The 12,512-nt window shown below is 29.9% G+C and overlaps 1 protein-coding gene across 2 annotated transcripts in view; it reads right to left on the bottom strand.

Moving 5' to 3' along the window:
- Positions 1 to 10,636, bottom strand: part of LOC126774377 (uncharacterized) — a 152,014-nt gene extending 141,378 nt beyond the window's left edge. For both annotated transcript variants that reach the window (XM_050495872.1, XM_050495871.1), the window contains exon 1: positions 10,308 to 10,636. The gene's annotated coding sequence lies outside the window, so the exon portion shown is untranslated. The remainder of the gene's footprint in view (positions 1 to 10,307) is intronic.
- Positions 10,637 to 12,512: the final 1,876 nt, after the last annotated feature.

Genomic DNA, 12,512 nt, shown 5'->3' with positions numbered 1-12,512 from the left:
TGTCATTTTTTAATTGTTTTTTATTGCTGCTTTAAAGCTTTTAAAACTAAAAAAAAACACTTTCGCAATAAAAAATAACTTCAGACATTAAAGCATATGGCCTCACTACTAGTGTTGCCAATACAAAAATAAATATTAACGCAGATCACGACTTTTAAATCCGTGTCAAGTTTGTAAGCCTTGAAATATACAACTTATAATCTGAACAAGTTTCACAAAGATTTTTATCTCGGTCTTAATATATTTTTTTTATATTAACGAGATCTACGAAGAGGCGGCTAATCAGATGAGTTTTATTCAAATGCAGTCAATTATTTAAATTATCTAATTTCATTAATCACACGGCTTTCAAATTTCTATTAATGTTCGATATATTTAAAAATGGAATGGCGATTTCTTTGTCATTTGTTGAAAGGTGATTTATTAATAAAGTATATAAGTTCCAAGTAGGAGTACTTAATAGTCTATTTAGGTTTTTAAGACGCGAAGTGTAGTGGAGCCTTTGAATGCTGTTTGTGCTTTATTCACGAAAGTTTTTTTTATCCAAAAAATCTAGGTCGTTTGTTAACCATAACAATAATATTGTTGTCTATGTAAACCTATACGTAATACCTCATTACCATATGTTTACGATTTACTTATAATAATATTATATAACATACATAAGAAACATTTCATAGAACGAAACAATAAGAGAATCCGCTCCAATTAAAGTGCCCCTAATAAATATATTATAAAAGTAGGCAATTATAGAACACACGATTTGGAAATGCTATAATGAAAAAATATATCCCAATTCTACATTGTTACCGTCGATTAAGAAATAATATAAGAAAAAACAAATAATATTGATTAATGCGAATGTAAATGGACTACTTCTGGGATGAGGCCTTCTCTCCTTTGGAGCTCCTTGAAGGTTTGGAGCTACTCCAATGAAGATTGATAGATAGCCATGTGCCAGATTTACATTCGATATTTGACACCTCAAAGCACGAAATTAATTATTATAAGTATTAAGCACATAAAAATTCAGTAGTAATTACAGTAATATGATTCACGTGTTCTACCGAGTTGGTCATCTGGGCTGTAATGATTTTATCAGGCATTACACATGCGTAACTCATACCACTTCTGTTTTCCCCTTTATTCTATGGTTTAATAGCAAAGGCAAGTGGATCGTCTGCAGAATGTAAATTGCTATTGTTGAAAGTAACACTCGAATCCGGTTTTTAAAACAATTATAATATAAATAAACGTAATAATGACGTAACTGTATATTATTCAAATTAATATAAAAATATAATCTAGTTCATTCTTTTATTATTTATTCGCTTGCTGCGCTGTTTTATTACCGCTTCTTATACATCTTTGTCATTTCATTGAAATTTATGTATAAAACTAGACAAAGTTACAAACTTATACGCTTCTAACCTATGTTTTATTCATAAAATTCTAGTTTACAGTGAATTATTACTGCCATGTGTCTGAAACGAATACCTATATTATACATAAAGTAAGTAACCGTATACATAAACACATTAAAACACTTAACTATGACAAGATTGTCAGCTCTATCAATACATTTTCACCAGTAAGGCTATAAGAACAACACGAAACTCAGCGCAAAAAACGGTCGTGAAATGTCAGAAAGTGATATGCGACATTGAACATAATTATTATAACATTTCATGTAAACACGCATCAAAATAGTATATCGCTATGAGTCGTCTATTAAGAATAATGAAGCAGTACTGAAAATGGGATTTTCTTTATTAAACTGAGGCTGAAGCATTAGGGAATAAAGCCACAAATTCTCGAAGCGCATGTTTCGACGACAACATTGTAATAAATAATTGAATTGGTAACAAATATTTAACATTGCCTGAATTAATTTCCGTAACATATGTTACTCTGTAAGTAAACAAAATATATATGTGTATTACATATTCACATTAAATTAGCATCAAAGGAATCAAATTAAAAGTATCGGGTTACAAATTAAAGGTCAAATACCCAGGGACCATTTGCAAAAAATCCTTGTCCACTTCATTAATTTTTTGAAAATGCTATCTAAATTTAGTTATTTATTATTCTAATTAATTATACAATCGTTTTAAAAATGGAAATTTGAAATGTTATACATCCAGAAATGTAGCAGCGTGGTGAAAAAAGCTCGTAAATATTTCTTCTTAAGAGAAAAGGAGGTTTCTGTCATCAATGGAACATTTAAAAGCTATAAATTAGGTTTTTTTATACAACGTTTAAATGCAAATGTCCGAACCGGTACTAACTTTTAAGTGCAATTTAATCCTGTAACATGACGTATAAACAGTGTTGGCAGTACAGGCTATAAGAGCCTACTCGAATCTTTGAAAAAACATTAAAATATTATAAGTACAATTGTGCGTTATAGCATTTCCAAATCGTGTGTTCTATAATTGCCTACTTTTATAATATATTTATTAGGGGCACTTTAATTGGAGCGGATTCTCTTATTGTTTCGTTCTATGAAATGTTTCTTATGTATGTTATATAAAACAAACATACAAAAATATTATAGGATAAAATTGTATCTTATTCAAGCCCTACCAATTATTTTATAGCAATTTAATATACAAGAAAAGTTAACCTGCAGATGTCATTAGCACTTCTTAATTAAATATCCTTGTTAACCGTCGCAAACAAAAGTCAGATTAAGTAAGTAAAGTAAGACAAAACAGTCTCACCGACTCGTTTATGTAATATGAAATATATATTAAAATTTTAATATCTTTATGAATTTGGCTTTAATTTTAATATATTTTCTGGGTAAGTTAATAATGGATGTCATTTAAAAAATAAATCAAATTTCTAAAACAAAACGATATTAGTCTTCGAGTCTCTGAGAAAATCCATACGATCGCGAATATTTATTGCTATTATGAATTTAGGATTATGTACACATACGAGTACTATTTCTACATTAATTAGTTAATTTTATATTAAATCATATAATAATCGTAAAATGATAATCGTATTGAAACAATGATAACGAAAAAAAATTATCTGAAAATGAATATAACTATTTAAATATCAGTAAGTATTTGAAAAGTTTAGAAGTATATTTAAAAACATTATATAAATTATAATAAAATATTAAGTCTGCGGCTCTTTTAAGTATCAAAGTCCGAAACTGAGACAAAGTTTTAAATGCCAACATGCCAGTATTCGTACTTGACATTTCAAATTCAAATAAAAATACAATGCAGGACATTTTGAGGTCTTTCGATGCCTTACTGTTTTATTTTTTAACGATTTTTAAGCGACTTTTATTAAAAGAGATATAAATAAATGATTAAATAAACTAATGATGATTTATTTTTCATAAAACTTTTTCGATATTTGTCGTTTTTTCTACACGAGAATATGGTTATTTATAAGAAAAAAAATTACACTCAAACTCAACGAAAACATTATAATGTTATTTTAAAATAGCTTACAATTTTAAATCATTAATTCACTTATTATGTTTGGTTTTTCATATATAATATTTGAGGAGAAGGTACCTAATACTTCTCCTCAAAAAGAGGAGAGGAGGCCTTTAGCCCAGCAGTGGGACATTCACAGGCTGTTACGGTTACGGATATAATATTGCAAAGTATGCGATTTACTTTAATAAAAATAATTTAGCTACATAATTATTATATTAATTTTTAATGAAAAAACATGATTTTGACGTAACAAATAAAACAGCACTGCATGTAATAAAATAATTCCCTGTTAAATTATTTATATCGTAATGTTATGGTCACTAATTTTATTTGTTCAAATAATTAAGAACCCCTTATTAACGGCTCTACAAAAATATTTTATTTATGTTAAACATTTAAAAAAACGATGAAATTTACTTCATTATAGCCGTCATAATTCTACAATGAAATGCCTTGCATTGTTAAGATTTCGTGCAAGAACGCATTCAACATAATCAATGTCAGAAAACATAATGAATATTACCGGATCCTCCTAATAATTATTAATTTTATTTTTTTATAAAATTTTTCCTATTAAATTCAAATGTTTTGAATAGTTATAAAATACATTCGATAGTTTTTGACGCGTTTGAACGCATTCGAGGAATACAGCACGTTTGGACATATTAAAAAGATAAAAACGTGTCCATCGCCGACACTGCAATCACACGCCGCAACTCTAGATAATATAAAATCTAGGCAATATAATGTCGAGATACTCTCTTATAAAATCCATTTATAAAAGCGAGGTCAGATGTTTTTTTTGGTATTATATCTTTGGATTTATTATTATTTTATATTCCAAAATATATTATTTTAAAAACAAAGTAACAGCATTTAATTGTCCCACTGTGACGCTAATGTCTCCTCTCCTTTTAAGGAAGCCTCCGCTGCCTTGATGCGGGTTGGTGGGATATACATGTGACAGATTTTTAATTAAAGAAATTGTAATTCCCTTCCGTCGATGAACCGTCGAACACGACCAAAATTTCGCAGTGCTCGCCCGGATTTGAATCATTCAGGTAAAATTTACTCAATCCACTGGGCCATTTTAGATCTCAATTTTTGATTATATACATAGTAAGTTGTACAAAACTTTACTATATAATATTCATAAAATATTTATTATTTATAAACAATGATCTTTAACATTTAGTTAAGCAGCTTATGTAGATTTAAGTAGAATTTTTTTCAAAGATTTTATTTTTTATAATTTTTTTAATTCATTATTTTATATATAATTCATTATTTTATACTTTATTATAATATTAACTGGCTTGCGCGGTTTCGTTAAACTTTACTGCTCCGCCCCCGTGGGTCGCAGCTCGATGTTAAATACTTCATAACCTTTCTCAATAAATGGGCTTGTAACTGTTAGGTCTTGAGATAAGCGCGTTCAAACAAACTCTTCAGCTTCATATGTAAGTATAGATTATATTCAAATAAATATTTAAAAAATGTCTACAACTTACATATGTCACGCTTGTAAAATAAATTGTACACGCTATGCCTAAACAAATTAACTTAGGGTAAGTTTACACAAACCATAAATCGTCTGATACATGCAAAGACGCTTTTTGATAAAAAAATATAATCTAAGGTGAGAACAAAGTTTTACATATCAAACGACATTGTAAACATGCCTTATCAACTTTCACATCCATCTGTTTACACTAACTTGATATTCTTGATATTCCCTCCCTTTGTTATTACACCGTATTATAAAAATACGATAAGCGAAGACAATGTATGGAGACATGCGACGAATATCGTACCAATAAGAATATATCGTGACTTTGATATGTAGAAAACTTGTGAACAAGTTTTCTGATTCGATTATAATGTTCCGACGTCAACGAATGACTTTTATGGATTGTGAAATTTCTATAAAACACTACTATGTTCGTGTTATGATATTAGGTGACTTGAAAATTAGACGCTGAAGTTTTTTGCAAATGAAAAAAAGTATTGTGCAATTGTCTTACTGGTCAAAGATCTTCTCTCGAGGAAAATGTTTGGAGTTTATTCTAACACGGCACAATGCCAGTTGGTGTGTTTACATACGGCAGAATTTCATGAGACACATGCAGGTTATTCTAGAATATTCTAGAAGCTCTCGACATAATACTCCATTGAATTGATACGCGATATATCATTGGTATAGACAATGATCATTAAGGGATACACGCGTCAAAATCGTATCACCGTAAGATTTTCAATATATTTCTATGAGATCGAGCATTAAGCGTAAAAGTTTTTAGTTTACAATTATAAAAATTAAAGCTTGACTTCCGCGTTTAGTTCAAGTACATTACACATAAATAAAGATGAGATTATACATCAAAGATTCAATTAATTATTATTAATGTATGTCCATTTGATAATATAATAAATAAACGGCTAGTTTTTTCACCATCATTGACTTGTGGTACCAAATGTTTGTTTATAATATTTATACGTAACTTGTCTTAACATGTTCGCTTTCACGATATGGTCTGACTCATGGTCAACATCGACCCAATTTATCTACAGAGGCGTATGGCCGTATGGCCCAACAATGAACATAAAACCAGTTTTGCGTCGTAATGTCATTAAAATTATACCTTATTGGAAAACTAGTGATTACAATAAATTGCTGAATGAAATTTAAAGAGATGTTAATGAATAAAATGTGTTATAAATACAGCAGGTTCAATCCTGACGTGGTAATAAAATGACAAAATTTTAGCAACAAAATTATATATATATATTTTAGATATACCGAAAAATAGTATACTTGTTACTTTATCACAGAAGGCTCGTTTTAATTAACAATAGTTTCAGCGCTGAGCGACAATGGCAAGCTTATGAGCCAACTTTTGGTTATTATTTTAATTAATGTTTTCGAACCGATAAATAATAACGGCGTTGTGCTTAAAGTGTGAATACACTTTCAACTCGATCTGAGTGGAATTGATATAAAATACAGCTGCAATATTTGACCTACACATATGCACAAATAAAGTTTTAAAAAGCTTGTAAAAATATGTCCTTGCTATAATAATAAAAAATATATATATATTTGGATTGACTAATAAAATTAGTCTTTTACGTGGAATAATTAATACATTTAATAAAGGAATAACACATTTATACATAGACAAAAACACTACACTTAAACCGTATTTATCAAATAAATTATAAATAACGTGTTGTAAAGTAAACCATATATGTATTTATTTAGTACCTACATGTGTGATTTGATTTATCTTTTTCTGATTAAATTTTCCTCTTAGTCACATTATGATCAAGTAACCTTAAGTTATATTTATTTTATTTTGTATTTATATCATAAAATTCGTAATCAATAAATAATAATGCGAAATTATCGTATATTAGATTTCGCCTACGTTTTAAGAGAGGAGTGTAGACGTTAGGTAGAAGAAATAGCCTCTATTCTTGCTTGGGCTTGCTTGCTTCATACCAAATTCATACAAAAAAAAAAGCTGATTTAAATAAAATCAGCTTACTAGTTTAGCCGTGAAAGCATAACAGAATGACAGAGTTACTTTCGAAATTTATAAGATTAGTATAGATACGATTATTTTCTTACTAAGAGGAAAACTTGTTACATATATTCATGATATTCGTTCGAACTGCACGTTTCTTGTATTTCGAACCCCGACTGAGGAAAACACCCACGAAGCTAACACATATATTTATTACAAGCTCCAGAAACTTCATACATTGACTATGTTTGCTGAGATATAAGTACTTACTATATGTGCATATTATAATTATAAATTAAAACGTTGATTTCGCGTATAAATACCTATACGTATAAACTATCTTTTGATATTGTTTTGTTTATATATAAATGCTATAACAATTAAGTTTATAAATAATTATCGTATACACAATACATTAAAATTGATAATTATTGTTAATGACAACTCTTGTTTGTAGAATCTACATTCCATAAAAGCTTTTAAGACACAACTTGAATTTAAAAAAAAAAACGTTCGATTTTTTATTTTATTTTGTAGTATTTATTATCTATTAGACTAGTAATTATTAATAGTTTATTTTTTAATCAAGTAAGCCTTCCAGTAAATTACCTTCGGCTATTTACTACTACTTTCATACAACATTATAATTAGATAACAATCAAATTCGCACATCACTGTTGATATCATCGAAGAAGAAAAAACGAAATAACCTTGAAACGGATGAGAACAGAGTAATATTTAAAATTGCTTAATTTCGTAGTCTTTGACCTTTGAAAGCTGAAATACGCCAAAAGATACATTAACAAAACTCAATCACTTAACTACGTAACCCGTTCGATGTCATCACTGATTGCAAAATTTTCATAAAGTCGTGTATACAAACATGTTCGCAATATATTTTATCGTACCTCATAATGTATTTAATATATAATATGCTATGGGTCAAGTGACATTAACTGCTTCAGCGTTATATTATTATATATTAACTTAGAAAATATATAACCACATGAATTAAAATTTATAGATTATTCCTTGAACGTTTATACATATAATGTTGCTGCATTATTTAATGTTAGAATATATTTATAAGTGCAATATGAGTATATCATATTACTATACTACTATATATACTATACTTATATATCACTTATATATTTATACTTCAAAAAAGAAGGTGTTATGTTCGAAGCTCATGTTTTTTTTTTAAATAACAATTAGAGCAAATTTGTAATTCTTATTGTTTAGAATTGTGTTTCGATGTATTTATTAAAACCTCATTATATCTTAAAGTATATTTAAAATAATCCTTTGAATTTATTTTCATTGAATTCCGCCTAATGTTAAACATTTTTAAAGCGCTTAATTGAATATAAAATAAGACACAAAACGCGAATAACTATATAAAAAGACGGATCGAATCATCGCCAATAAAAATTAATTATAAAAACATATATAAACAGTTTCTTAAGAATTCATTCAATTGTATCATGTAATATTCCTATATATATAATTGCATCTTATTAAGGTGACTTATTTATAGCTGAGATCATGAATTCAGAAAAAAATGTAACCGACAATTCTAGTTATTTAATTCTCTCGAAGTGGAGTTTGTATTTGATAGCTACTAAAACAAGTTTAACACAACAACGTATTTATTTTTGTATCAATAAAGCTGTACCTTTATTTTATTGAATCGTAAATTATTTATAAGGACATTTAAATAAAAAAAAAAGGTTTATTCTCTTTAAGAGAAATATTCAGTCACTCATTCTAAGAGATATCTTATATATTCACGCCGCCATCAGTCGTATCTCATTCGTAATATCACGTCGTCACTTGGACATGACAAATTATTATTAATATTATAGAAATTATATTAAGTTAAGAACATACACATTCCTGATTGAGTAAATGAAATCGATTTTCAAAAATTATACACATAATCTTCATTGATGTCTTACTACACAATTAGTATGTCCGTTGTGTAGTGTTTTTTATTGTGCTATGCGTCCTGTTTCTAATATTTTTTTAATAACTTTTTCTTTGTAATAATCATTATAAACATCTCAAGATCACTTGTGACATGACAGTGACGTAATGAAATCAATAATTAAATATCTTGACATTTTAAATATAATATGAGAGACGAATATTTAAGATACTAATAATAAAAATATGCATATATACATAATTATAATCCAAATGGATGAGTATTTAATGACGTTAAATAAAAAAAAGTTAAAACATAGCTTTATCTGTTGTCATGATTTCCTTCCGCTGTATTTTTTGCAATGGCGACAAGAAACCACTTCCTGAGGATGCTCCAGTTTTGGCGTGAAACTCGTGGAAAGCCAAACAACTTAGGTGCATATTATATATAAAAGCTCTCCAACAATGACTATTATCAGCACATGGAAATACTCTAAGTCATTGATATTATTTACAACAGTTCAATAAGATACTCTCTTTAATAAAAAAAATAACGAATTGGATTAAAATAATTGCGATTGTATTGCGAATCGCCGAGCAGTTTAAAAACGAATAAAAGTTAAAAGTTAATGTTATACGTTAATAGTATTTTTCTCGTAGCACGTACTTAAACATAAAAGTGGGTATTTGTTATTCTGAAGTGAATTATCTGCCTACATTTACTATATATTATAATTTTTCCTTTAACAAATAAACGCGTCAATTTAAATTTCAATCCTAGTGTGAAATATATTATAAAACAAAGAAACATACATTTTTCGATCGAATAAAAATTCTAACGTTCTCCCGCCTGCCTATAGAATGATGTGCATCTTATTTAAAAGGTAAATATATTCCGAACAAAAGCCTTAGGACACGCGCACGGTACGCGAGATGAGTCAGGGACCTTTTCACCAGTTGCATTGTTTATTCTGGACGCAAACCCGTTTCTAAACCGTTTTTCCCTAACATTTTCGTTACGGTCTATGAAACATATGAATATTCAAAACGCCACACGAACATTATGAGCGTTAAAGTTTTTGGAACAATAACTTTAAAATACGAGCCGTTACAAGAACTTTTTGCTTCAGCGCTAACGATTATCGTTTTTTAATTGAAACTTTCATCATGGCATTGCAGCTGAACGCATTTCACCACGAGACCTTTCACAAGAAACATAAACACCAAGATATTAATACTAATAAACTTAGTTAACTTAAGTCACAGAAGCTAATGCAATGATAATGTTATTATGAAAGATAATGAAATGCGTCATAAACTTATTATAAGAGTGCTTTCTCGAGTTATACAATAAAGCGTAACTGTAAACATCCGTTCTTACCTCCGCTTAGGCAAGTCCGTTAAAATTCCGGCACACTGTTCCGAGATACACAAACACACAGATTTAGCGAGTCGATGGATCGTCAGATCTCCACACCGTTACACGTCATATGTATGTCAAATAATGAGAAAAAAATTCTTATTAGCACTCACTAAAAAAGTCGAACACAACCACTGACACAGTTTGTTCGCACTTTAATTATGCCACTTAAATCAGGTAAATTTTAAGGAAGAAAAATATGTAATATAGATAGGTCGGTAGTTGCGCGCGCGGCGGCTATGGGACGGCTATCAGTGCACGCACTCGCGCAAGCGTCGTGCGCTTGCCTCTCTCTCGATCAAGCGACTGGCGCGAAGCGATACCTTCACCTTCGCCGCGCTCGCCCGTTTCGCAACGCAACCTCAGCGATTTCCTTGCAGAATATCTAGTTGCATGGCAACTGTAAAAATGTTTGTCGCAATTCAAGAGCCTACCGAAACTATTTTGGTTTGTAATTTCTATTGCAGATGAATTTTATGCGGATGAAAAATTAAACGCAATCTCTGCGCATTGCGGATCCGAATGACAAACTCTTTTAACATATTGCGTATGAAATACGTAAAAGAATATAAATAGCCAAGCCAAGCAAGTATATAAATTCTGTTTCGATAATTGCCAATCCACTAATATTATTTCTAAAGAAAATTCTTCATAGAAATGATAAATACAGTCAGCAAAAAACGTACTTTTTTATATGTGTTTTTATATAGCTGATGATTGACTGTGATAATTGACAGTGTATTTAGCGGTGAACGGCGGCTCGACGAAATAATCATATCGGTGTCATTTTGACAAACGATAGTGAGAGATCGTGGTACTCACGCCTGTTATGTTTTCGTTGTATTCTCTTAGTACAATCTGGGTTAACGGTTCATATCTCTCATACCTAGTTTTATACACGTCTGCCTTGTATTTAATTTTAAATTCCGACCTTGTTGAGTTGGGTCACTTCTCTGCTAGTCTTGTTATAGTACTAGTTTTTGTCGCGGTCAGACTAGGATTGAAATGTGTTCTTTGTTTATTTTTAATCCACAAAAGCAAAGTTATATTCATTCACATAATTACGCTCATAAAAAGGAAAAACGACAATTATATATAAATAGAGAAGCTATATTGTGTAGAAGCGGTAAAGTTCAGTTATAAATAGTATTATTGTACGAATACTAAATATTTTTTACAAATTTTACTAGGTAGGGCTTTGTGCAAGCCCGTCTGAGTACGTACCACCCACTCATCAGATATTCAGCTAAACATCAATACTTAATATTGTTGTATTCCGGTTTGAACTTTAAGTGAGCCAATGTGAGCCAGGCATAAGTGACATAACATCTAATTAAGATGGCCCGAGGTTGGTGGCACATTGGCGATTAAATCTTATAGCGACAATATCTGTGGGTGGTGGTGACCAATTACCATCAGGTGGCCCATTTGTCCGTTCTATCACATTATTAATATATACTCGTATATAATCATTGTTTTCCCGAGAAATATATTGAAGTGATTGTAATGTATAGTGTCGGAATACATCAAGAACATATTAATGTCAAAAACAAAATATTGCAAAATAACACAACATAATACTTTTGACCAAATTAATCGCTGTATTATGAATATATATCGTATCGTCGTATGTAGTATCGTTCGACTGCCTCGTTGGTCTAGTGGATAGATATAAGGCCGCTGACCCAGAGGTCCTGGGTTCAATTTCCCGGTCGGGCCAATAAAAAGTAACTGGGTTTTCCTGTCAGAAAATTCTCAGTAGCAGCCCGGAGCTGGAAGTGTGTACAATCCCGTGCCTCGGAAAGCACGTAAAACAAGTTTTTTTTATAATAATAATAAATAACTTTATTCTCCAAAAAGAAACAAAGACAAAAAAATTAAGGTACAAAACCATAAAAAAAGAGAACAATATCATAATTTGGTGAAAAGGTCGTAGTCTCAGCTAGGCTGCTTTTCAGTCTACGCCTTGTACATATGCTGCCAACACAAACGCTACATTCAGTGCAGTAAAAGTTTATGCATATCATATAGTATATCCATGCGAATTTAAATCAATGTTTATGTCACCAGTTACAAATACGTATTCATATTTTGATGTTAAAAATGATAGATTGTCATCTAGCGTAGATATAAATGTGCTAAAACTAAATTTGGGAAGTCGGTAGA

This window comes from Nymphalis io, chromosome 16 (assembly GCF_905147045.1).
Source record: "Nymphalis io chromosome 16, ilAglIoxx1.1, whole genome shotgun sequence".
Lineage (NCBI taxonomy): Eukaryota > Metazoa > Arthropoda > Insecta > Lepidoptera > Nymphalidae > Nymphalis > Nymphalis io.
Note: the sequence above shows the minus strand (reverse complement) of the source record. Positions and strands in the feature narration are given on the sequence as shown.